Here is a 27714-nt window from a genome sequence, read left to right as displayed (position 1 = left end):
ACCTGGTCCAGGCTACAAGCAAACGGGCCGAAACGAGGGGAGCAGTAACTTCCCTGGGTGACCCCCATAGGGACTGCAAGTCGGGGTTACCACAAACAACAGAAGGGCTAAGGAAGGCGAGTCAGTAGCCACCCTCACAAGTCAGCCTGAAGGACGCCTGGTTCCAGCCTGGTTCATCCCAGCTGCGCCCGGGTTACTCACCCTGCCACCTAAAGTGAGTAAAACCCCTGAAAGACATTCTGCTTGTGTTGAGTTATTCTGCGCCTTGTGGTTCCACACACTTACACAGGGCCCTGGGGCTTGCCTCACTCTCAGGAGGCTATTACAACTGACTGCACCCACCATCAGCCCCAGGCATCCCTTAATCTGCAGTGGCGGTCCCCATTGACCGCAATTCTGAGAGTGGCGTCACGACAATCCTAAAAGAAGGTTTCCTACCTGTGACCAGACTGTTCCATCCACGTGGAGTCCCTGAAGGTAATGCACCGACACAATACTTGTGGGGCTACACATCTGGCGTCACGAACAGGATAAGGACTAGACCTGTTCAGACAGGTGACCATGTGCCTGGGCGGTCCGCTTGAAAAATTGGAAGCGCCGCCATATTGCCACCATGAAAAGCGCGCTGAAAAACAACAGCAGCCCGCGCTGGGAGAAGTTACCGCCCACGAAGAGGTGTGGCTACCCAGAGATCCCCTGCAGAGTTCTGGTCTCGCAAGTGATGAGAGCGGAAGCGTTCAGAGACGTCGGGACAGAAAGGGAGCCAGAAGCCTGCTACTAGGAGACGCAGAGGAGATGGCGTCTGAACGCAGAGACCCAGAGCCAGGCTCCGCTGCCTGGTGGTATCAGGAACTTGCCCAGTTTTGCGACCGACTGGAGGCCAGGGTCGTATGGCAGATCAGAGAGGGACGCACGGAGCTTCTGGAGATGGCTGCAGCGGTTCAGGCCTATGAGAGGGGAACCGCACGACGAGTGCCAGACCGAGCGGCGACGACTCAGACCCCGATGATGCTACCGATGGGTGAGTCCTGTGTTGCCACTGCCAGCGCGAGTGCCCCGACCCCTGCTTCCACGCCCGTGGCCCCTGGAGAGATGCCCGGTGCGGCGACGCTGAACCAGGCCGCAGCCACGCCAGGTGCGGCCCGCCAAGCCCAGGCCGCCGCAGCGATGCCCTGCCCGACCCGCAAAGATCCGGCTGCCACCGCGACCCTCCTCCACGCCGCAGGTGTGACGCTGACCCAGGCCGCCGCCATACTAGGCCCGGCCCGCCAAGACCCCACCGCAGCAGCGACGCTCGTCCGCGCTGCAAGTGAGGTGCTGAATCAGGCCGCAGCCACGCCAGGTGCGGCCCGCTAAGCCCAGATCGCTGCAGCGACGCCCAGCCCGGCCCGCCAAGAACCGGCCGCAACAGCGACGCTGACTCAAGTCGCTGCGGCGACGCCCAGCTCAGCCCGCCAAGAACCGGCCGCAACAGCAACGCTGATCCAGGCCGCTGCGGCGATGCGCTGCCCGGCCCGCCAAGAACCGGCTGCAACTGCGACGCTGATCCAGGCCGCCGCCATGCAGGGCGCGGCCCGCCAAGACAAGACGATACAGCTATTTACCCCGGCCTGCAAGGCCAGAGCAGACACCGCTCCCCAGTCCAAGGAAGTCCCTGCTAGGAAGTCCATGCTGGGGGAGGACCCCGAATACTGGAAGCTGAAGGCTGATCTAGAGGCCCACTTCCCAAAGGAGATGGTGGACCAGTATCTGCTCCCTCCACATACCCACAAGAAGACTCCTGCAACATCCACGCCAAAGAGTCCACCGCCCTGGCCTGCTGATGAACATCCATCCCTAGCGCTGCCACAAGAGGAGTGCTCAGAAGAACTAAGGGGGAGGGGAAGCCAGGAAGCTGAGAAGCTGACCCCAGAGCCATCAGCAGTGGATGCAGCACCCGTCCAAGAGCCAGAGATGCTGCCGTACTCCCGCTGGGATGAAGAGGGCCCGACATCCTCCGCTGAGGAAGATCTGTCCAGATACATCACCTGGGAGCCTGCAAGCGGTGAGATAGCAGCCAGGCAGGACCCAGCCCGCAGGACACGGCGCCGCAGCAGGACAAGGGATCCACCTGCACAGCAGTCTCCCGAGAAGAAGGATGAGGTCACGGCCAGAGACTTAGAGGAAAAACGGTCCTTGAGAAGAGCCAAATCCCAGGTCAGAGGCCCACTTTGTCGTGGAGTTGTGGAAGACTTCAGCTTAAAGAGTGGATATGGCTTTATAGTAGCACCTGGTGTAAAGGAGGGCATCTTTGTGAACAGAAGGGACGTTAGAGCCCATTTGCCCAGAGGACATCCAGGAAGAAACTTACAGATAGGAGACTCAGTAGAATTTACAAAGCACCAAGGAGAACGCGGATGGTACGCACTAGATGTTACACCATGTCCCAGAAATCCCTACAGAAACCCTGCTATCTCAATACTACAAGATAAAGATACAGAAAAAGAAACAGACACAGAAGAAGAGGAAAGAAAAGACAAAGAACCCATTGATGAGACCACTACAGATGATGACAAAGATGGAGAAAGCAACAGGTGCCACAGCCCTACAGGCCCAAGCCCTGGTGAGGAGGAATCTGTGTAAAGTAAAGTACAGCAAGTTACAAGTTTTGCAACGTTTACCAGTTTAAGCATGTGCCCACATGAACTAATGTGAGAAACCCCTTTTTGCACTTTGAAAATTGAACCTTAAGGCTATGAACTGGCTATAGCCACAAACTCTCGCAGTGTACATAGTTACCCCAGAGGTACCACCACCAGAGCCAGCCTGTTTAGGGGTCTGGCTCGCCTGCAACCAGGGAGCACGCCTGTTTATGGGGCCTGGCTCACCTGCAACCAGGGAGCACGCCTGTTTATGGGGCCTGGCTCTCCACCACAAAGAGGGTACCTGGTCAGCACCAACTGTGGAGGCCGCCTCTACATCCTGCCAGAAGAGGCTGAAGGCGCGGCTCCAGCAGGCCAGGTATACCCTGAAACCACCAGACCATGAAAGCCGCCTCTACATCCTGCCAGAAGTGGCTGAAGGCGCGGCCAACAGGAGAGGCAGATTGGAGGAAAGGTCTGGGGAAACGGATGGCCCAGACCTGGTTACCAAAAGAAACCGGTGACCTGCCTCCTGAGAGGGTTTTGGGTGGGTTAACGGACTTGTGGGTGGAGGGTGGTGATGTATGGTACCTGGTGGTTTTAAAATGTTTTACCATGTTTTACTGTTTTATGCATTTTAAAATGTTGTCTTGCAGCCCGAGGACGTGCTGGTGATAACTAAGGGGGAATGTGGCGCCCCTGACCTGGTCAGGCACCACTGAGTACTGCACCCATGCTGGGGACAGTACAAAACAGGTAATCCAGAAGGCTGACCGAGGTGTGACTACACAGGCGCATAGTGATCAGGTCTCACACATGTACCTTTGGGAGGACCCCTGGGGATCCCAGGAGGGGGCGAAGCCTCCATCTCCACTCAAGGGGTGTGGTAGAGAGCCTGGTTGCTAGGTGACGTAGGCAAGAACAGGAGAGGAGGGAACAGTGAGTCAGTTTAGTGTGCAGCTCAGAGGGGAGCAGAAGCGGACCCTGGAGCTGTTGCAGTCTAACAGCGTCCGCGCAGTGACTACTGACGGGGGAGAACGGTCACCTAGTGGTGCCGTCTGAAATCCACACAAAGCTAAAGAGAGAGCAACGGAGTGGAGAGTAAGAGGACTGCTAGGGAGGTACCAGGCCCGCAGGGGTAACAGGTCCCAGTGCAAGGATAGATCCACCTGTCCTTTGCCAAACCTGCTTGAGGGGGCACTTTACACCCCCAAGACAACACCACAGAGTCCGCAGCCACGTAGCAAAGTGAGGGCCCATAGTTCACAGGAGGCAAGCAGCCGGAGTGACCTGGTCCAGGCTACAAGCAAACGGGCCGAAACGAGGGGAGCAGTAACTTCCCTGGGTGACCCCCATAGGGACTGCAAGTCGGGGTTACCACAAACAACAGAAGGGCTAAGGAAGGCGAGTCAGTAGCCACCCTCACAAGTCAGCCTAAAGGACGCCTGGTTCCAGCCTGGTTCATCCCAGCTACGCCCGGGTTACTCACCCTGCCACCTAAAGTGAGTAAAACCCCTGAAAGACATTCTGCTTGTGTTGAGTTATTCTGCGCCTTGTGGTTCCACACACTTACACAGGGCCCTGGGGCTTGCCTCACTCTCAGGAGGCTATTACAACTGACTGCACCCACCATCAGCCCCAGGCATCCCTTAATCTGCAGTGGCGGTCCCCATTGACCGCAATTCTGAGAGTGGCGTCACGACAATCCTAAAAGAAGGTTTCCTACCTGTGACCAGACTGTTCCATCCACGTGGAGTCCCTGAAGGTAATGCACCGACACAATACTTGTGGGGCTACACATGAACATAGCCTCACAATCGGCGTATGGAAATTAAAGTTTATCAAATGCCAATAGATGTTATTTTGTTCATCAGCGCTAATTTATGAGCATATTATTGGGCCTTATAATTGGGCACTTGCACGTACTGTGCCTCGTCTACTGGAGAACTTGAAATTAGACGCAATCTGTTGACCAGTCGAGACTCTAAATACTACTGTTGTAGGACGATCGGGTAGAATAAGGCTTTTCCCTAGCAGAATTCAGCGAGCCTTCTAAGAGGTAGGCAGAGTGCCCAAATAATTTTATTATTGGAATGTAAACTTGTCTGGTGCTATATACACAGCATTACTGATTTTTTTTCCCACAGCCATTCATATACCATGACACAATATAAACATATAGCACGCAGTAATACTTATGTATAGTATGTTATTCCTAGTTTCATCTACTGGAAACTGAGCTCTGCTGGTCAAAGTTAACCTTAGTTTTACAGTATGTATCCGGTCACCTCTGACAGATGGAGCAAAGAGCAACTTTCGAGACTTCCCCAGACATCTTATATTTTATGGCCATTCCATCTTAAAATAACTAGAAATACTGTACATTGCAAGCATGCTCGGGCTGATGCTGCTGGCTGTGACGCACATGGTCATTTGTTTACATGAAAATTTCTATTACTGTTAGGGATAAGCGCACCCGTGGATGTTGGGTTCCCAGAGTTCGGTCGGACTTTAGTTAAAATTTTACCTTGGTCCTTGAATTTGACCTCGGACCACATAGATGTCAACTGAGACCTGAACTTCTGTGCTATAAAATGGTCATAGTAAAAGCTAGGGAGCTGCAAAAGAAACCAAAATGGGGTTAAGAGTAGGACAATTGTGTCGCGGGCGGGGAGGAGGGTGTCAGCACACTACGCTCACCCCCACTGCTCGGGTCCGGCTGCTGCTGCTCAGTGGTGGCTCGAGCGGTGGGCCGGATCCCGGGGGTTTCTCAAGCGGCACTCCTCGCCCGTGAGTGAAAAGGGGATTTTGGTTGGGGAGATTGTTTATTGTCCGTGACGCCACCCACGGTTGTGGTGATTGAGTGTACACAACCGCTGCTCTATATGGGGATCCCAGGGATGGTGAGGCGGAGCAGCCAGTTGTTGTGTTGTCCCTCCGTGGGTAGGGGTTGGTGATCCCGGGGCCCAGTGGGGTGCAGGGGCAGCGCTGTGCCTTGCGGCACTGAGGTACTCACTCAGCCAGTAAACACGACACAGTTCTCGGTAAACAAACGGCTGGTTGGACGGGTCCCTCGGACGGTTCACGGTGCTGCGGTTCCCTGCAGTTAGCGGTGACGGTCTCTTCCCTGCACCTTTGAAATGTCTGTTTGGTAGCGATGGATTCCCACCGGTTACCCGCTCCCCGACTACAATCTGGGCCGGAGGAGCTCCACACTTTGCCCGCAGGCGCCGGCCCTGGGAAACTGGTGCCTTGGCGGTGGCGGTGTTTCCCCGTTGTGGTTGGACCTTTGCCTTCAATCGGGACTTGGTTGTTGGGGGATCTACGTCCCCTTCACTAACGGATTTGACAATTTACGGCGACTCCAAGCCTTGCCGGGATCCGAAAGGCCCCTGCCCTGGTGCTGACTGCCCTTTGTATACTGCTCCAGACCCCCGGGCACACAGCCTCCGTGGTCCTTCCAGCAACCTCCAGACAGTCCCACTGCAGACCTTCACCACCGTCTGCTGACCTTGCTGACTCCGTCTGGGCACACAGCCACAGACCAACTTCAGGCTTTCTGTCACTTCCACTGATGTTTCACTTCACTCTAGCTCCCTCCTGAGCTACACTCTGTTCACCTCCTACTCCTTCCTCTCCCTTTTCTAGACTTCACTCCAGCCCTGCCTGGGCTAATCTGCCTGGTACTTCCTGCCTCCAGAGCTGTGTCCTCCTCGGTGGGCGGACACTAACCGCCTGGCTCCACCCCCTGGTGTAAACACCAGCCCCTGGAGGAAGGCAACAAGGATTTGTAGGTTAGCTGGTGTACCTGCAGGGAATGTGGGGTGTGTGTGGTGTTGTGACCTGTGACCCCTGGCTTGCCCAGGGCGTCACAATTGCCCTGGAAACAAATGTAGAGAGGGAAATTACTTAAAGGGGTTCTGTCACCATATCAATCATGGTTAAGTAGAAAGTAAATTAATAAAAAATACAAAAAATTAAGAGTCCCCCCCACATAGGACCAATGTTAATAGTGCCCCCTGAGAGCCTTTTTTCAGAGTTCACCCACAGAGCCAAAGTTGAAGAGTGCTGTCACAGAGCCTATTTTCACAGTTCCCCACAGAACAAAATTTTTTCTCTACTAGTGTGTACTTCAGCTGCTGCAGTTAAAAAGCTGTTAGTTGGATTTGGGATCAAACTAGCGGTCCTCGTTGAGGCTTGCTACCACCCATTCCAGCTCCTTTGCCATGGGGCACCTCCCCGATGCTGTTTACTGAGTGTCCCGGGAGCCAGAGGCATTTATCTTAAAAAACATTATTGTAGAAAGCAGACAGCCACGCCTGAATACTCCAGCTAGAACTAATGGAATAGGACTCTAGTTCTATTTTCTTGTTTGCCGGAACTGGGGCTATGATTAAGATGGTGGCCACCAGTAATTCGCACTGATAATAATCCTGTCATTTTTATTACTTTCTGCAAAGTCAAAAGTTTACATACACTAAAAGTACTATGCCTTTAAACAATCTGGGACAATATGGGACATCCCAGATGATGATGTCACGGCTTTGGAAGCTTTTGATAGGTTTATCGGTTAATTAGAGACATACCTGTGGATGGATTATAATTTACACCTGAAACATATTGCTTCTTTGTATATCATCATGGGAAAGTCAAAAGAAATCAGCCAAGATCTCAGGAAGAGAATTGTGGACTTGCACAAGTCTGATTCATCCTTGGGTGCAATTCCCAGATATCTGAAGGTGACTCGTTCATCTGTACAAACAATTATATGCAAGTACAAACAAGATTGGAAAGTCCAGCCATCATACCGCTCAGGAAGGAAATGAGTACTGTGTACCAGAGATGAACGTGCTTTGGTCAGACATGTGCATATCAAACCAAGAGGAAAAGCAAAAGACCTTGTGAAGATGCTGGTGGGAGCTGGTACAATTGTGTCATAAGCCTCAGTGAAACGCGTACTGTATCAACATGGGCTGAAAGGCAGGAAGAAGTCATTACTTCAAAAAAATATAAAAAGCCAGATGAATATTTGCAAATGGACACAGGAACAAAGACCTTAATTTTTGGAGACATGTCCTGTGGTCTGACGAAAATAAAATTGAACTGTTTGGCCATTATGACAATCGTTACATTTGGTGGAAAAAGGGAGAAGCTTTGAAGCCTAAGAACACCATCCCAACCGTAAAACACAGGGGTGGCAGCATCATGTTGTGGGGTTGTTTTGCTGCAGGAGGTTCTGGTGCACTTCACAAAATGGATGGCATCATGAGGAAAAAAGATTATGTGGCAATACTGAAGCAACATCTCAAGACATCAGCCAGGAATTTAAAGCTTGGGTGGAAATGGGACTTCCAAATGGACAATGACCCAAAGCATACTGCCAAACTCTTTACAAAGTGGCTTAAGGATAACAAAGTCAATGTGTTGGAGTGATCATCACAAAGCCCTGATCTCAATCCTACTGAAAATTTATGGGCAAAGCTGAAAAGGAAGATGTGAGCAAGGCGATCTACAAACATGGCTCAGTTACACCAGATCTATCAGGAGGAATGAGCACAAATTCCTACCAACTATTGAGAAGCTTGTGGAAGGATATCCAAAACATTTGATCCAAGTCATACAGTTTAAGAGCAATGGTACCAAATACTAATGAAATGTATGCAAACTTTTGACTTTACAGAAAGTAAGAAAAATGCCTTAAAACATTCTCTCTCATTATTCTACAATTTGGCAAATATAAATATTTTTTTTTAATCCTAACTGACCTAAAACGGGAAAGACTTATTCTGATTTTATGTCAGAGATAGTGGGGTGAGACATACTTCTGGTTTCAACTGTATATAAATATATGTGTGTGTGCATATATATATATATATATATATATATATATATATACACACATACATACACTGTATATTTATCCCTTTTCACTCCCCTTGTTCGGCCCTGTAATAATAAATAAGACTATCCTGACCTCCGGTGCGGCTGCAGTTCCAGCAATGTCTGATGTCGCGTTCCTGGGACCATTTGACATTATGACATGCAGGCCCTGCGACCAATCAGCACCCGGCTTCTTTCTCCCCTCCTTTGGACATTTGAGAAGGAAGTCAATGTAGCGCTCATCCTGATTTAATGTCCAAAGGTGGGGAGACAGATGCTGGGTGTTGATTGGTCTTGGGGCCCGCATGTCATAGCAATGTGACGTGGGGCTCAGGAACGCGACTTCAGACACCACTGGAACTGCAGCAGCATCGGAGGTGGGTATAAGCTTATTTATTTTGACGTGGGGCGAACAAGGTGAATAAGAAGGGGTTCTCCAAGTAGTGGACAAACCATTAAGAAAAAAAATGTGGACAACTGCTTGTTTGAGGGCTACAAAGAGAGGTATGTGACGTAATTGTCATTGGTCATTGGTCCTGCTTAAGGGGTTTACTCTTATCTTTATTAGGCATTATTCACATAACCACGTTCATTTTCTCATCTGCAAAAAAACAGATCCAATTTGAATGTCATTACTGAACTTTTGAATATCAAGATCCATTATCTTCACAACTTCTGAACATGAGTTATATTCGTATCATGGTCAATAGTTGATGTTACTTATTTCCCTCAGGACAGACACTGTGAAATGTTGTTGGTGACTGTATCTGGATACGCTACGCCTTATAATGTTAGATCATCGTTTCCGACAAAAAAAGCGATATTTGTGTCAGGTATGATTTAGAGATCTGTGTACAATGACGACATGGATTCTTTCATTATTGAGATACTCTCATCTCACGTTTAACTGTTCCTATCTGTCAATACCGTCTCCCATGAATCTCATTAATTCCCTATTATATCCATTTATCTGCCCAATTTGCCTGCTTTGGATATTGTTGCTATTATTTTTTCATTATGTGACTCTTATATTCTCTGCTATAGTATATGAGGCATATACTGACTTTATATACTACTCACTGACGCAATAGTAACCTGACCCAACGTACTTTCTTTATAAAACAAAAGGTCACTAAACCTCAGAGCACAAGTATACTCAACATGAAGAAGCAAACCAGTGCTCTTCCTGGTTAAGCTCAAGATGCTATAGGAAGAGTTTTACAATCCTTGTCTATTCTGTTATCACAGACCAAGTCTAATGTGTGAGAAAGTAATGTATAAATGTGCAACACATACATTATCTATCATCAACATGAACATCAGCATGTCACACCAATCCTTCCTGGAAAGATCCGCAGGCAAAACTGATAATTCCACACTTATAATTATCAAATTAGAAGATAGTGTGTTTCAGAAGACAAGTTTTCACGCCCTTCGAGTTGTCTCTCATTATTGCATATTTCAAACACATAATGATATCCTTAATTAAACTGTAAAATAGGACACTTAGGGGTACTTTGCACGCTGCGACATCGCTACTGCGATATCGTCGGGGTCAAATCGAAAGTGACGCACATCCGGCACCGGTAATGACGTTGCAACGTGTAAAGCCTAGATGCGCCGATAAACGATCGCAAAAGCGTCGAAAATCGGTGATCTGTGTAGCGTCGGTCATTTTCATAATGTCGCACCAATAGGAGATACAATGTTGTTCCTCATTCCTGCGGCAGCACACATCACTGTGTGTGAAGCCACAGGAGCGAGGAACATCTCCTTACCTGCCTCCACCGGCTATGCGGAAGGAAGGAGGTGGGCGGGATGTTTACGTCCCGCTCATCTCCACCCCTCCGCTTCTATTGGCCGCCTGCCGTGTGACGTCGCTATTATGCCGCACGACCCGCCCCCTTAGGAAGGAGGTGAGTCGCCGGCCAGAGCGACGTCGCAGGGCAGGTAAGTGCGTGTGAAGCTGCCGTAGCGATAATGTTCGCTACGGCAGCTATCACAAGATATCGCATGTGCAACAGGGGTGGGTGTAAGAGGTGTCGCTGTGATACAGTGATGCCACTGGCATCACTGACAGGACAGATGAGTTTTTCCGAAAACGATGGTAAACAATAACAAGATTTATTATCTCAAAACGTGCCCCTGTTTTGTATGGGGAAGGAAAAATACAAACTAGGAAAATAAACAGTGCAAATCAAACAAATTGTACAAGAGGATTATGTTTCAAATTTTACTACCAGGAGAACAGTCACATACTCTTGGTCCCTAAAAAGGAGATGTCTTCCCTGGGGCCAATAATACCACCCCCCTCCCTTAAATATGACTGGATCTACACAGGGTTAATTCCAAAGGGGAAGCCGTAATATGTGGCTTTTCTGCTGGTTCACAATCTTAACACTATCTCCAATCAATAAACTCCCTGGGATCCCAATATGACCAAACTCAGCTGTATAGCTAAGCAGAATTCAACCCGAGTTTACTAACCAAAATAACATATAAAAGAAGTGACCATATTCAATTCTCATTTACATGAAATAGAAATATTAACATTTTCTTTTGATTAACACGCTCTGTGGGAAAATCCAATCCGAACAGGAGGGTGCCTTGGGGAACTTCACCACGGACTGTGGCCTTTCTGAACTTCGCACCACAGTATCAACAGTCATTGGGAAGATGAATATAGTTTGTGCCTCACTGACACCATCCCATAGAGACCAGATATTTAGGTTGGTCTAAATACCTAACTAACCCTAGCTAAACTCGTGGGACCGGTCAAGGAGAATTTAGAGTAGAACGAATAACATGAGGTACCTCATCCTTGTTTTGGATATAGAGTGATTTATTCTTCCACGGGCGCCGTGTCACACTTCACAAATCGGCCGACTCTTTTCAAATGACCTTCTGTTGTTGGTCTTCTTTCTTTTTCACACTCTTCACCGAACGGAAATTGAGGATTAATGTCCCAGACGTCACCAGTCACAGGAGCAAACACAAAACACTGCTCATCTCAGCTTCGTCTCCGTGGCAACCCACCGACTTCTATTCACAGCAAAACTTTATTCATTCTCAACTTAACTGACAGAGCAATGGTGCAATAAACGTATTTTATAATCAAGCCGCAAAATTGCATTTTCATTACATAGTTCTGCTATTATTTACATCACATTACTCACAAAATTATTCAAGTATTATTTTGTAAACACTTAATAAATTTTAAAACAACAGTGAGTGTTGCTGACATATAGTGGTCAGATGCCATCGTTAAGGTGTGCCTTTTGCTCATAGTCAATACCAACACATATCGCTATACACTCTCCTACACTCCACCCCACTTATAATTGGTTGTCCCGACCATCTTTATTTGCACAAATTATAGTCAACACATATTGATCAGGATTATATCTCTTAGCGGGAATACCAGCAGTCTCCCTCTTTGATCTCCACAGATCAACCTCTGAGGAACAAGCGGGTGTGTCAGATGTCACCACCACCTCCAGAGGGATTTCTGGATTTTCAGGGATTCTTGGTTGAGTTCTCATTTCTATCTCAGGCTCATCAAAACAATCACACCAGATGTTGTCTGGTTGTTTTGTCAATACCCCTGGGTTGGGTGACCTCGGCATCTCATCCTGTGGTTCTGGGGCGACTGACACACAGCACTTCAACCAATTTCTATGCACCGTGCGAAAAGGACCATCACTCCCCTCAGGGGTAATCATATACACACTGCCTTCCGAGGAGACTTTAATCACGGTATATGGAATATTTTCCCACCGGTCAGCCAATTTTCCATCTGGTCGAGTAACTCGTACCAGAACTTGATCCCCTTGCCGAACTGTTTCTCCGGACACCCCCCCCAGTCGTGGTGGGGATGACTTTGTAATCGGTCTTTTGCCAGCTTATGCACCGTCTCCAGTTTACACTTATGGTCCCGCATCCACTTGTGCGGGGTTCGATGCTCGAATCCTTCTGGCGCTGAAAAGTTCAGTTCCACGACTTCCCTTCCAGGTCTCCCAAACATCATCATGTATGGAGAGAACCCAGTTGCACTGTGCACATGATTGTTGTACGCCCACATTAACTCTGGTATCAGTTCAGGCCAACAACTCTTTTGGTCTTGCTCAAGGGTTCTCAACATCTGCAACAGAGTTCTATTGAACCTTTTGCAAGCTCCATTGCCTTGTGGATGGTAAGGAGTAGTCCGGGACTGCCGCACACCATACAACTGGAGTAACTCCGTTATAAGTTTACCTTGGAAACAGGCTCCTTGATTAGAGTGTACTCTTTTCGGGCAACCATACACTTGAATGAAGTGTTTGCAGATGGCTTGAACCGCTGTCTCTGCAGTTTGGTCCTTAGTGGGTAACACCACAGCATATTTTGTGAAATGGTCTGTCATTACTAGACAGGACGCATGTCCATTCTTTGAGGGACTTACAGACAAATAGTCGATCATCAGAACTTCTAACGGGGCGGACATTACAAGGGTTTGTACTGGAGCCCTCTCCCCACACGTTTTGTTGACTTCACAGGTACGACACTGAATACACACTTGGTGAACCATCTATTCTAAACCAGGAGTATAAACAAATCTATGTAGCCACTTGTAAGTTTTGTCCAGCCCAAAATGAGCCAGAAGGGTTCTTGTTGGACAACGCATCGCGAGCTGCGAAGGGACTCGCAAACACTCCAAGAGCGTGAGTATCGTCCACCCACTTGATGTCGGAGCCTTTCTTCTGGTAACTGGCAAATGCGCGGAGTAAATCTTCGGTCTTAAATTCTGCAGGAAAGCCATAGATCTCAATCACATGTGACAGTTGTAGATCATCTATATCCGGCTATCTAGGCTAATAGTCATAGTAGTTATATCTGGACTTCTTGGGGCTGTCGTGATCTCCATCACTCAATGATAGCTCTTTCATATGATGAAGATCGACACACTCGCCATCATCATAAAAGAGAGAATCCCAGCTCTCTTCCTCGGTAGCGTTGGCTACACATGGAGTCACTTTATCAGTGGTTTCCAAAGAGGCCACACAAGAGTATGACACCGGGTCTGGATACCCTCCCAGGACAAAGTCCGTGTCAGTCAATAAATTAGGTTGGTTTAGGTCATCTGAACAGACCATGCCTGTATTAGGGCACAAAATGGGTTCAAGAGGATCCACCTTCGGACAAGGCTCTGCTTGCTTTGAAGGAGCCTCAGGAGGCTCTGCATTCACTCCTCCGGAAACAGAGTCCACTCCATCCAAGCTGGGCAACTCCTCCACAACCTCATGGCTTGTAAATGCAGGATCAATGACCTCCATGCCCTCTGCTCCAGTGTCATTAGGAGCTGCATTTACTAACGCAGATGCATTCTCTGCCATCACCATTACGTCTACTGTCACAAGTCCATGTGGCATCTCTGTATCTTGACCCCTCATAGTCCGTACCTCTTCACTACCCTGATCTATAACGTTTGCAGAGCTACACCTCCCCTCCAGTCCTGCAGAACCTAAATAATGGCCCACGTCAACCGTCTCGCCCTCAAGTTCCCTATCAGTCTCACTAACACCTTGAGCTGTATTGACATTCACTGGCGATACACGCTCATGCATGCTATCTAATCCAGCTCTGGCGCCTTCACACGGGCATGCTTTATAGTCGGCTCCGCGGCAGGGCTCAATGGCAAGGACAATGGCTCTGTTCTCCTCCTGTAAGACATGCTCTGCTATAACAGGAGAGGGATCTAATTTCCTCTCTGTAATATTTTCTTGCCTTTCATACAAGAGTGCATTACCCGTGTTATCGGCACTGCTTTCTAAGACTGTGAGCAGACCAGATGGGTCTTTCATAGTGTCACTTACAGAGATTACTTCTGCACTATCTGCGGCGGAGAATAAGCCGCCACTTTGGTGTACAGTCGTGCTGTCTATATTCTCTACTTTGCATCCCCAGCTGTTATCTATGGTATTAGATGGTAAACCTAAATTGGACTGATTTCATACAATGGTTACGGCTTCTTTTAAGTTCTCTATGCTGCTGGATAATTTCTCTAAGCAGAGCTGGAACATGCCCTGTTTTCTTTTCAAAGCGTAGCTACGTAGCTTTCTGACTTCGAAAACTGACTCTTTCCCTTGGCTTGATCTTTCTTTCTGTAGCTATCCTGTTCTGCCCAGGTGTCACATGAGCTTCTTCTATAGCTGCACTTTTTTTCTTGGTGATGCTTGGCAGCAGTGGCCCAGGAAGGAAAATATTCAGTCTTTTTGGAAGAAGAACCATGGTGAACAGCAGAGGAGGAACCATGGTGATCAGCGGATGAAGAACCATGGTGAACGGCGTCAGTGGAATCATTGCGTGAAGATGACAAGTGTCTTTCACCCGATTCCGACGTCGTCGATCTCTCATTGATGCTGAGGTTATTAAAAGTTTCACATAAGGAATCATTTTCAGCCTGTTCCGTTGTGACAAGATCAGCTCCTTGGTCTCTGCGCTCAGACTGCTTCTTTAGAACGGATGATTTAGAGGATGTCCGATCCTGATGGGCTCTATACTCCCAGCCTAAAGATTCCCAACTCCCCTTGTGGTTCCTGTATCTAGACTGGTTTGGAGTTTGATTGGGTGAAAACTCTATAGAATCAGTGGAGTTTTCACTGCTGACGTTTCCGTCATCTGCTGGAGGTCGCCTAGCCTTTGGAACGTACAAGGCTTTATCGGGTCTTCAATGTCGAGGTCGGCACTGATCCATTTTATCCTCCATGTCCTGAGATAATTTATCTTCACCTTCCTTCCCAGGCATCTTCCCGCTGTTTTGCTTCTAGATTCTTTCGCACTCTGGCTTCCTGGAGTTTCTTGCGATCAGCCTCCCTTTCGGCCCGGCTCTGGGTACTTCGAACTCCCAAGGCACTAATCACCAGTCTCCTTGCAAGAACCGCAGACGTTTCTGGACGGTCTTTAGCGGGCTGCAGAAAGTCCGCACATGCCCTAGCTTTGGCTCTGGACGCTCTGGTGGCCTGGGACAATGGTCGAACCTTCACCAGTGGGTTATGATACAGTGATGCCACTGACAGGACAGATGAGTTTTTCCGAAAACGATGGTAAACAATAACAAGATTTATTATCTCAAAACGTGCCCCTGTTTTGTATGGGGAAGGAAAAATACAAACTAGGAAAATAAACAGTGCAAATCAAACAAATTGTACAAGAGGATTATGTTTCAAATTTTACTACCAGGAGAACAGTCACATACTCTTGGTCCCTAAAAAGGAGATGTCTTCCCTGGGGCCAATAATACCACCCCCCTCCCTTAAATATGACTGGATCTACACAGGGTTAATTCCAAAGGGGAAGCCGTAATATGTGGCTTTTCTGCTGGTTCACAATCTTAACACTATCTCCAATCAATAAACTCCCTGGGATCCCAATATGACCAAACTCAGCTGTATAGCTAAGCAGAATTGAACCCGAGTTTACTAACAAAAATAACATATAAAAGAAGTGACCATATTCAATTCTCATTTACATGAAATAGAAATATTAACAATCTCTTTTGATTAACACGCTCTGTGGGAAAATCCAATCCGAACAGGAGGGTGCCTTGGGGAACTTCACCACGGACTGTGGCCTTTCTGAACTTCGCACCACAGTATCAACAGTCATTGGGAAGATGAATATAGTTTGTGCTTCACTGACACCATCCCATAGAGACCAGATATTTAGGTTGGTCTAAATACCTAACTAACCCTAGCTAAACTCGTGGGACCGGTCAAGGAGAATTTAGAGTAGAACGAATAACATGAGGTACCTCATCCTTGTTTTGGATATAGAGTGATTTATTCTTCCACGGGCGCCGTGTCACACTTCACAAATCGGCCGACTCTTTTCAAACGACCTTCCTTTGTTGGTCTTCTTTCTTTTTCACACTCTTCACCGAACGGAAATTGAGGATTAATGTCCCAGACGTCACCAGTCACAGAAGCAAACACATGCTCGTCTCAGGTTTGTCTCCGTGGCAACCCACCGACTTCTATTCACAGCAAAACTTTATTCATTCTCAACTTAACTGACAGAGCAATGGTGCAATAAATGTATTTTATAAATCAAGCCGCAAAATTGCATTTTCACTACATAGTTCTGCTATTATTTACATCACATTACTCACAAAATTATTCAAGTATCATTTTGTAAACACTTAATAAATTTTAAAACAACAGTGAGTGTTGCTGACATCTAGTGGTCAGATGCCATCGTTAAGGTGTGCCTTTTGCTCATAGTCAATACCAACACATATCGCTATACACTCTCCTACACGGGTACTATCGCGCTCGGCATCGCTAGTCAATGCTAGCGATGTCGCAACGTGCAAAGTACCCTTAATGTTACAAGGATTCTTTTTATAATTGTAACTATAAATGAGACTTAAAACTTGATTTCAGACATTCTTATAAAAGAAGAGGAATTTAAATAAGTTTTCCAGACTAATGGCTCAAGTCGGCAGTCACTCTATATATGTCCTATCAGGAGTCTCCGTTTCTGGCCACGAGAGCAGGTGGTCATGAGGCACCAAGTATGCGATTTCCATACTTTCCACCACTTTCCTACTAGATGTCTCTAGCCTTGTTCAATTCACTAGTATTGAGCAAGTCCGCACATGTCTAGTTGGCACATGACTGCATGTATGCCCATTGCTTACCTGCTCCTGGTGCTAACATCAGAGAATTCTGACAGCACACACACTACACACTGTGAGGATTCACAAGTCTGCAGTCACACACAGTGACTAAGGGTACTGTCACACTAAACGACGTACCAGCGATTCCGACCACGATACAACCTGGTCAGGATCGCTGGTACGTCGCTACAGGGTCGCTATTGAGCTGTCAAACAGTCAGATCTTTCCAAAGACGCAGCAACGATACGGCGGTCGCTGGGACCCTGTCACATAGCCCGATTCAAATCTTGATTAGTAACATAGGCGTGCATCTACATTGCCTTTTCTGCACCCCCTGCTCCGATTGGTGGTCCTAACTGCATTGTGACTGGGCGGCCTTGCCTTTAGAGAAGGCAACATAATAGCACTTCCATCCTTCTCTATCCTTGTCCATCCTACAGTCCTGATGCAGAATGGACTGTATTACGATCTGCTGCTACGGTCAAAGACAAGTGAATTCAGCCATCTTAAATGTACTGCGATCTACAAGCCAGAACAGAGGATGGAAGCAGCCAATCCGAATGCAGTAGCGATCACCAATCGGAACAGAGAGGGTGCGGAAAACAACCAAGATGTATGCTTATGTGAGTCACGAACAAGGTTGTTGGGTAAGGTATCAAACACCGATGCGTGCTGCCCTGCGGGAGCCCAATGACCAAAAAATGAACCAGAACAGTGTGTAACGATCAGCGATTTCACAGCAGGGGTCAGATCGCTGCTTAGTGTCACACACAGCGATACCGCTCATGAGGTCATTGGTACGTAAAAAAACCTGTGACTCAGCAGCGATCTTGCTAGCGATCTTGCTATGTGAGAAGTACCCCCAAGTGGAAAAAATACTTATCAGCCACTTCAGCTGGAAATCCATATCCTGACAGGAGACTAGAGCTGCAGGGAGATAGAAAACAGCTGGTCACCGGTGAGGCATAGTCCAAATAGATAGAAGTAGAAAAAGTCAAGCAATCCCACAAAAAAAAGTAAAAGAATAAAATCTTTATTTCAAAATCTTGGGTAAAATGCCATAGGACAGACATTAAAAACAGAGCAGATGGAGTCCAAAATGGCCGCCGATGCAGGAGGATGTATCTGACAGAGCTCTGAGACATCCAGAGACATCTGAGCCCCTGCCCGACTTAGATCCATCTGAAGCCTCCATATACCGTCCCTGAGAGCCAGCGGACCCCAGGAGACAAGTATTGTGGGACAGGACCCTACCTGAATCCCAGCAGACATCATTCTCCAGGGAGGCCTGGGACCACGCTGCAGACGCTGAGACCAGGAGTGCGGTGAAAACCGCCCAGAGGAAGGAGAGCCGACGGGTGAAGAGGGAGCAGAGGCTTGAAAATCCGGGAAGAACACAAGGGAGGAAGGGATACCCAGAAGTCCCAAAGCAGAGGAGAAGCAGACACTTACCCGGCCTGGAGGAGGGAGAGACACTGAAGCAGAGTGGAGCACGAGCCAGACACAGTGAGGGGGAGCCGCCTGGTGACTGTCGGGCCTGAGAGAGAGCCGGCTGGAAGCAGGCAGTGAAGTGACAGGTGACCGGCAAGAGAGAGGAGGCTGGTGAGTGGAAATCCCCCGTGCATAGGGGCGACAACCAGCCGGGTAACTGGCTGGTCCCAGGACACATACACCCCCTGGCTCTAAAGCCAGTGCCATGCACGAGAGCACCATTATTCACTAGGGCTGTAAATTAACCCTCACCCCCGCAGCACGAGTCGCATTGCTCTGATAAGAAACACAGGGGCTGCATACGGGTGTGGAGGGGGCTGAGGCTGGTTTACCTGGAGGGGGGGAGAAGAGGGAAAGCTAAGACCTCCAGAGAAGAAAGTAAGCCCTGAGATCTGATAACATCCGGTGCCCTTATAACATCTGAAGAGTTAACCCCTGACTCAAGTCTGATCCTGTGGCAGTACAAGGAGAGGGGTGCTACGGTTTCCTCTTCCATGATATAAGTTAAGAAGGGAGAAGGAAGAAAATTCGGGGTAGTGCTGTATAACTGTCTTTTCAGAGCCTGCCTTTTCTCTATATAGAAAAATCCCTCACTTTCTGCACTGTACTCTGCTGCCATCTTGTGGACATTGGAATAATAACTTGCTGCAAAAGAGATTTTCACAGGACGGAGCCATGAAAGAGATGTGCACCCCTGTATAATGTCTGAGTAGAGGGGGGTTTGTCTTACCGCCCAGATAGAGGACATAAGTGAACAACTATAACTTTAACGGTCTTACATCTATAAACAATATTGAAAGGTGACATAATATATTGTGCAGACCAGGTGACGATCTGGCTGGGGTGAGGAGGAGAAGAGGTCCAAGCTGGTCATATAGACTGAAAGGGGGGCAGTCGTTTGTGACCCCTCTAGACAAGTTTCTTACTAAAAGAGACCGTGCAGTGAGTGACCCCATGCCACCAAAGTCACGACAACAATCAACCCATAAAAGCAATCAAGCGAAAAATAAAACTACGCAGTCGGGTTCTGTGAATATGGACCTAGACTCTACGCCTTCGCTGTCTGCTTTGATGTCTCAACAGGAAGACGGAGGAGGGTCACGCGACTCCCCATCAGAATCTGAGCCGGGAGATATGGAACACCATTTTGACCACAGAAAATTAAAAAAGTATCTGGATCTCCTTCCTACCAAGGAAGACTTCAGATCCCTGATCTCGGAAGTAAAAGAAACCTGTAAGTCAGAGATTAACTCAATCCGCCAAGATGTTGGGCTTCTAGCAGATAGAGTGGACTCAGTGGAAAAGGATCACGATACCACTAGACAGTACATCATCAAATTACAAAAGAACGTGACCTCTTATGCTCGGGCTCTGAGTGAAACTAACAAACATCTGGAGGACCTAGACAATAGGGGGCGCCGTAATAATATCCGAGTGAGAGGCGTCCCTGAGGCTACAGGTAGTGAAGACGTCCACGCCATACTTGAAACCATATTCAACACTGTACTGGAGCGCCCTACAACTCAAAGGATAAAATTGGACAGAGCACATAGAGCATTACGCCCCAGGGGGCCTCAAAATTACTCTCGTGACATTATTTGTTGTGTCCATGACTTCCAACTAAAAGAGTCTATTATGGCCAAAGCCCGCACTTCGGAGGGAATTGAATATAAAGGGACTCGGATCCAATTATTCCCTGATCTATCTTGGATCACCTTACAGAAAAGGAGACATCTGCAGCCACTACTTGCATCCCTAAAAGATAAGGGCATCCGATACCGCTGGGGGTTCCCGTTTGCCCTCATAGCCTCAAAAGATGGTCGTACGGCTGTGCTACGCTCTACTCAGGACCTCCCAGCCTTCTGCACTGATCTGGGAATCCCTTCGCCTTCCCTGGTGGACTGGGAATTGGAGATGCCATCCAATCCACCCCGTCCGATCTGGCAACAAGTGGACTCTAAGGGGGGTTCTCCCTCATCACGGCCTAAGGCACGACCGGCTCCGACCTGAGACGACAATTTTATTTTTTCTTTCTTCTAGGAACAGGAGCCCTGAGTTTGAGTCTCTGGTTCCAGGCTGTAGTCCCCCCCTTGGGGGGGTGGCTTCATGCCTTCCCCGATTTATTATAAGGACTTTGGTTGGTCTTTTCTTTCATAACTAGTTGTTCACTTTCTTTTTTCTTTTCTGATATTGATATATCTGGTTACGATTCCTCATATCATTTGCATTGGTTTGCTACTAGGGTGGTGAGATCCGAGTGCTCCCCTCTCTTAGATGTTTAGAATCTAGCTTTAGACACTGACTGTGATAGCAGTGTGTCCATAGCCACAAACTCCCTTTAAGGGTTAGAATTACCCTGGTTCCTCCTACGGAAGAGTGGGTATAGGAGGTTAGGGTTTAGATATTGGTAAAGTTTTAAATTATGCCAATTTTTTCTTCTTTGACCCTGACCGGGGAGGACGGAGGCGGAGGTGAAGGCTTTTGCCTGCGGCTTCACTCCTCACCGGTAACATTTATGACATGTAAATGTTATGCTTTATATGTTATGTGTTTTGTCATTGTCTTTTACCATTCCTTATGTGTTTACCCTGATTGTGGTGAGGGAATCTTTAGTACCCCATTGAGAGACATCCATCATGGGCCGTCAGGCAAGTTTGAGATGGGCAATACCCGGTTAGCCTTTGTATGTAATGCTAATTTTGCTTTATACTACTCTAACTTAAAATATGGTTAAAATTTTAACACTAAATGTTAAGGGTTTAAACTCAAACATTAAGAGGCGAATGGCACTAGGTGAGATGCGGACCCAGCGAGCTGATGTGGTTTTCTTGCAGGAAACGCACTTGAATCTCAACGGGAACTGCAATTTCGCCAAACACCTTTACCCTACGATTTTTTTAGCCTCTCAGGAAAGGAAAAAAGCCGGTGTGGCGATCTTGATATCAAGGACCTGTCCCATTCAAGTTACTACTTCCCTGGCAGACCCACAGGGTAGATACCTTATCCTACAAGGGACATATAAGGAAGTTCCAATCCTTTTGTGTAACATTTATGCCCCTAACACCTCCCAGATCCTTTTTTTTAACCGGGTATTCCTCAAATTAACACGCCTTCCCCCCTCAGTGTGGATAGTGGGTGGAGATTTTAACACTATTTTCTCTGACTCTTTAGACAGGTTGACCATTAACAATCAATTGTCGAGCCCGTCTCAACGTAAATTGACAGCTGCCTTTCGAAGACTGATCCGCAGGTTTGCCTTATTTGATTTGTGGCGAGTTAAACATCCCTCAGAAAAAACCTTTACCTTCTACTCTCCCCCTCATGGTACACACACCAGGATCGATTTCTTCTTTGGCAACATTCAGGCCCTTAGATGGACGAGCAAAGTGGATATTGGTGCAATAACGTGGTCAGACCACGCGCCAATGACTCTCACCCTAGATCAGACAACCCAACGTACAAGAGTCTGCCACTGGAGGCTCAATGAGTCCCTCCTCAAGAGAACTTCCTACAGAGACAAACTGGAAGCAGGATTGATGGAATACTTTGAGAACAATGAGGGGTCAGTGCCCAATTTTTCTACTATCTGGGAAGCCCATAAGGCCGTCTTTAGAGGGCAATGCATAGCTTTAAGCTCCCGCATCAAAAAAGATAGACTATATCAGAGAGATCAGCTCCTTAAAAGTCTCAGAGACTTAGAAAATAGGATGACCCTTAACCCATCAATACGTACCCTTAGAGGTATAGTAAAGACTCGTGCCCAACTGAAGGACCTAGAGGTCAATATAACAGAAAAATTACTACTCTATAGCAGGCATAAATACTATGACAAAGGAAATAAATCGCACTCTCTTTTAGCCCGCCAACTTAGGGAGGAGAGGGGGAACTCATCCGTTTATGCCTTGAGAGATTCGGGAGGGAATACGTTATATGACCCCACTAAAGTTGCAAAGATTTTTCAGGATTATTTGTCAAGATTGTATTCTTTGCCCAGCACCCTTCCTACAGACCCAGGAAAACAGAGGGAGCTAATCCACTCCTTTCTTGAGCAGTGTAAGCTGCCTACCCTTACTAAGACTGCCGTAAACACACTAAATAAAGAAATCACGTGTGAAGAGGTAGGGGAGGTGCTTAAACTACTTCCTAATGGAAAATCACCGGGTCCAGACGGCCTGACATACTTCTACTACAAGGCATTTGCGGATCGACTTACCCCCTATTTAGTTAAATTATTTAATAGCTTCCTCACGGGCTCCCCTATACCCACAAGTATGTTACATTCATATATTACGCTTATACCCAAACCTGGGAAGGATGCTCTGGAATGTGCCAACTATAGGCCCATAGCACTCCTTAATGCTGATTTGAAAATCTTCACTAAACTACTAGCTCTACGCCTTTCAGTTCTACTTCCTCACCTAATACATAAAGACCAGGTGGGTTTTGTCCCTTGTAGACAGGGAGGGGACAATACTAGGAAGATCATTGACTTAGTAGAGGTTGTTAATAAGACAGAGAGTGAAGCACTCCTTCTTAGTTTGGATGCGGAGAAGGCGTTTGACCGTCTGGGGTGGCCATTCATGTTCGAAACATTGCATCAATTTGGAATTTCAGGTCCATTTATTACTGCCCTGAAAAGTCTATATTCATGCCCCTCAGCTTCGGTCAAGCTTCCTTATGCCACATCCCAACCCTTTCAAATACACAATGGCACTCGTCAGGGATGCCCTTTGTCCCCCCTTCTCTTTGTCATGTGTATTGAACCATTGGCTGCTGCTATTCGCAATGACCCTAATATACATGGAGTAATGGTACGAGATAAGGAGTTTAAGCTATCTCTATATGCAGATGATGTCCTATTGATCTTGTCCCAACCACATATCACCCTCCCGAATTTGCATTCCTTGTTACTACAATTTGGAAGGTTGTCAGGGTATAAGGTCAATCAGAACAAAACAGAAGCTCTGCCTCTTAATATTCCACAGATGCGGGTCTCCTCCTTACAGGGAAACTACAATTATAAATGGAGAAATATATCCTTGACATACCTTGGGATACAATTAACATCTAAGTATAAGCTCTTGTATCAGCAGAACTATCCTAGTTTATTTACTGAGATAAAAAGGCTCCTGCTCAATTGGAACAAGCTCCCATTGTCTCTGTTTGGAAGAATCTCTGCAGTCAAAATGTCTGTTCTGCCAAAGCTCCTTTACCTATTTGAGACCCTTCCGGTGTGTGTACCATACAAAGAATTGCGCAACATTCAGTCTAGTATACTTCAATTTATTTGGGCCCATAAGAGACATAGAATCAAGAAAACAACATTATTTGACAGTAAACTGAGAGGAGGCCTGGGGGTCCCTGATATTACTAAGTACTACTGGGCAGCACACTTACGTCACATCCCTGCATGGTCTAATCGCAGTGCCTTCTCTAGATGGATGGAAATAGAGAAGTTATGGCTAGCCCCAATACACCCTAACTCCTACCTTTGGGGCACCTCATCTAATAAGCCTGACCCACATACCCTGGGCCCTATAGCCTTTACGAAGAGGATATGGGACTGTTGTGTCAAGAAGTTTCCACTTAAATCTGAACACTCTCCATTGACTTCTTTTCTTTTTAATCCCAGAATGCCGGACGGTATGCAGGGTACAGCGACTAAAACGTGGTTTGACAGGAAACTCTTTTGCTTTGCTGACATAGTAGACGCACACTCCAGAGTCCTTCTCCCATACGCCACCATAGCTGCTAAATTTAATCTCCCAGGCAATTCCCAATATCGGTATTTACAAGTTAGACACCTGATGCACTCCCTTTTTGCCTCATTAGAAGTCTCTATCCCTACACTTTTTGAGAGATTGTGCAGAGCTGGGGCCTCTACTAAAGGCCTCATCTCCGATATATATCGTATTTTAATGGCTCCGTGCCCGGAAGACAAGCCAAATCATACATATATGAGGAAATGGGAAGATTTCCTTGGTGAGTCCATTCCCTTGTGTATGTGGAGGCGGATCTGGGATACGGCCTCTAAGACATCTTCATGCTATGTCTATAAGGAAAATCAGTATAAATTACTCATGTATTGGTATCACACCCCATCACTACTACATAAACTAAACCCAGCTATACCTGACAACTGTTGGAGGTGTGGAGCCACAGGAGGAGACATACCACACATATTCTGGGTATGCCCCAATATCCAGTGTTTCTGGAGGTTGGTGCAATCTCTTATTTATAAAGTAACTAATCTTCGGATTCCCCTGGACCCTAAATTCTATTTATTAAATATACCACTTGCTCAGCTGGGGAAAAGAGTGAAGCGGTTACTATTACACATGACCACAGCAGCTAGATGTCTGATTGCCCGCAACTGGAAGTTAGCTCATCCACCCTCACTTACCGATCTCCAATCTCGGATCCAAGATGTGAGAAGGATGGAGTATTTATCTGCCCTGTCAAATAACACAGTAGATCTTTTTGAGAGTGTTTGGTCACTTTGGGATACTTATTGGGCCAACAAAGAATAACAGTGAAGTACGGCCTTGATGGAAGCCTGATATGCTCACCCTCCCCAATCCATCCCCCCTCCCTTATGTTTCCCTGTCTAGTATTGTATTGTTCGTCTTGTCATATTCCCTGTTTTCAGTGTATTAGTGGATAATATGGATACTGATTTCTGGTTTACAGTCATTAACAAGTTTGTGAGACATATCCATGCATCCATGTATTTTTTTTTGTATCTGTTTTGAAAATCTTAATAAAATATTCAGTTATAAAAAAAAAAAAACAGAGCAGATGACGCATTTGGGATCGCACAGCATTTGAGATATGAGTAAGGATAATGTGTGATCCGAAACGCATCTGCTCGGTTTTTAATATCTGTCCCAAGGCATTTTACCCAAGATTTTGAAATAAAGATTTTTTCTTTTATTTTTTGTGGGATTGCTGCAATTTTTCTCCTTATCCACCTAGAGTGACTGCACACTTTAACGCCACACCCAAAGCCTGGACAACCCCATTTAAGCTCATTTTTAGCAGATCTGTTTTAAAGCCTTTTGGCCCCATGCATTTTTTTTCCTAAAAAAAAAATATTTATTTTTGGATTTGGGTTTTATTACTTTTTTTCTTCATACATTTATCTTTTGTAGAAATCATTGAATATTGCAGACTGTTAAAAAGGTTTGTCTGTAAGATTTCACACTGAACAGGACTGAGCAGCCTGCATAGTCCCTATTTCCACTCTCCCTAGTTCTGTTCTCCTTCTACATCTGAAATATCTGTTGGTTATTTCTTTGGTTGCTAATATGTGTTCTGCACAGCAGTGGGAAGGGTTATAGTCTATAACTTATAGATTAAGCTGTATTTGAGTTCATCTGATGGATTTTACACTGAAAGGGACTGTGCAGCCTGCAGTGTTTAAGAATGCATGCATTCTATATTGAAACTGTAGCAGTAATAATATAATAATAATTTTATTCATTTATATAGTGCTATTAATTCCACAGCGCTTTACATACATTGGCAATACTGTCCCTATTGGCTCACAATCTAGATTCCCTATCTGTATGTTTTTGGAGTGTGGGAGGAAACTGGAGTACCCAGAAGAAACCCACGCAAACACGGGGAGAACATACAAACTTCTTGCAGATGTTGTCCTTGGTGGGAATTGAACCCAGGACCCCAGCGCTGCAAGACTGCAGTGCTAACTACTGAGCCACTGGGCCGCCCAGTAGGACCCCATTATAAAAAATAATTTTTAGAAAAAAGTTTACAAAGAGGAGGACATGTGATCTCCCACAGGATAATGTGTCTGTGTGTCCTCACTAAATTAACCTCGAGAACACACATAAGCGTAAACTAGATGTGTGAATGGCACCTAATAGAAAGTATTTGGGAATCATTGAGAGAACTCCAGTGCTGAACTCAATAAACTATGATTTTCTGAAAATCATAGTCAGAAACTTTAATCACAGTATTTGTAAAGGGGGCTTTACACACTGCGACATCACTAGCAATTGCTAGCAATGTCGCGACCGATAGCACCCGCCCCCGTCATTCGTGCGACATGTGGTGATTGCTGCCGTAGCGAACAATATTGCTACGACAGCGTCACACCCACATACCTGTTCAGCAACATCGCTGTGGCCGCTGAACAATCCCTCCTTTAAGGGGGAAGTGCGTTCGGCGTCACAGCGACGTCACAGCAGCGTCACAAAACGGCCACTCAATAGAAGAGGAGGGGAGTAGATGAGCGGCCAGAACATGCCGCCCACCTCCTTCCTTCCTCCTTTCCGGTGGACACAGGTAGGATGATGTTCGTCGTTCCTGCGGTGTCACACACAGCGATGTGTGCTGCCGCAGGAACGACGAACAATCTGCGGAATTAAACAGCAACGACATTATGATTAGGAGCGACGTGTCAACGTTCAACAATTTTTACCGTTTTTGCGATCGTTGATCGTCGCTCCTAGCTGTCACACGCTGCGGTGTTGCTAATGACGCCGGATGTGCGTCACAAACACCGTGACCCCGATGATATATCGTTAGCGATGTCGCAGCGTGTAAAGCACCCTTTACTATTTCTTGCTGCCATCAGATTAGGTTTACACCCGCTAATAAATTATCTTTACTGTAAATGTATCACCTAGATTTACTGTATTTAGTGAGAAAAAAAACCTAAAATAATTTTTTCCCTAATTTGTTCTTATTTTCTGATATCACCCATAATACAAATGGTCACCCATATTTATATATATATACTCAGCTTCAGACGCTCCCTAAAAACGCATCTTTTTAGGGCGGCCTATCACACTCCCTAGCCAAACTAATTTCACCTAATCCCTCTACAACTTCTCAGAACATAACCCCACGTCAAACTCCATGGCACCCAAATGCATCTCAAGGCTCTGGCCAACTGGTCCAGGAAGCCATTATCTATCCCCCATGACATGGTTGGATTGTCATTGTAAATAAGCACTTGTACCTTGCCCCTTCCCCCATCTCATTGTAGATTGTAAGCTCTCACGAGCAGGGTTGCCATTTTTCCTTTTAAATATTGTATCT

The 27714-nt window shown here is 46.7% G+C and overlaps 1 protein-coding gene and 1 pseudogene across 6 annotated transcripts in view; one reads left to right on the top strand and one right to left on the bottom strand.

Annotated features, from left to right (window-relative positions):
• The window catches only part of RAMP1 (receptor activity modifying protein 1), a 464674-nt gene that overhangs the window by 78124 nt on the left and 358836 nt on the right, over positions 1-27714 (top strand). The window lies entirely within an intron of this gene.
• On the bottom strand, positions 13097-15234 carry LOC142245744 (uncharacterized; annotated as a pseudogene).

The sequence above is a fragment of the Anomaloglossus baeobatrachus genome, chromosome 7, assembly GCF_048569485.1.
Source record: "Anomaloglossus baeobatrachus isolate aAnoBae1 chromosome 7, aAnoBae1.hap1, whole genome shotgun sequence".
NCBI classification, from domain to species: Eukaryota; Metazoa; Chordata; class Amphibia; order Anura; family Aromobatidae; genus Anomaloglossus; species Anomaloglossus baeobatrachus.
Note: the sequence above shows the minus strand (reverse complement) of the source record. Positions and strands in the feature narration are given on the sequence as shown.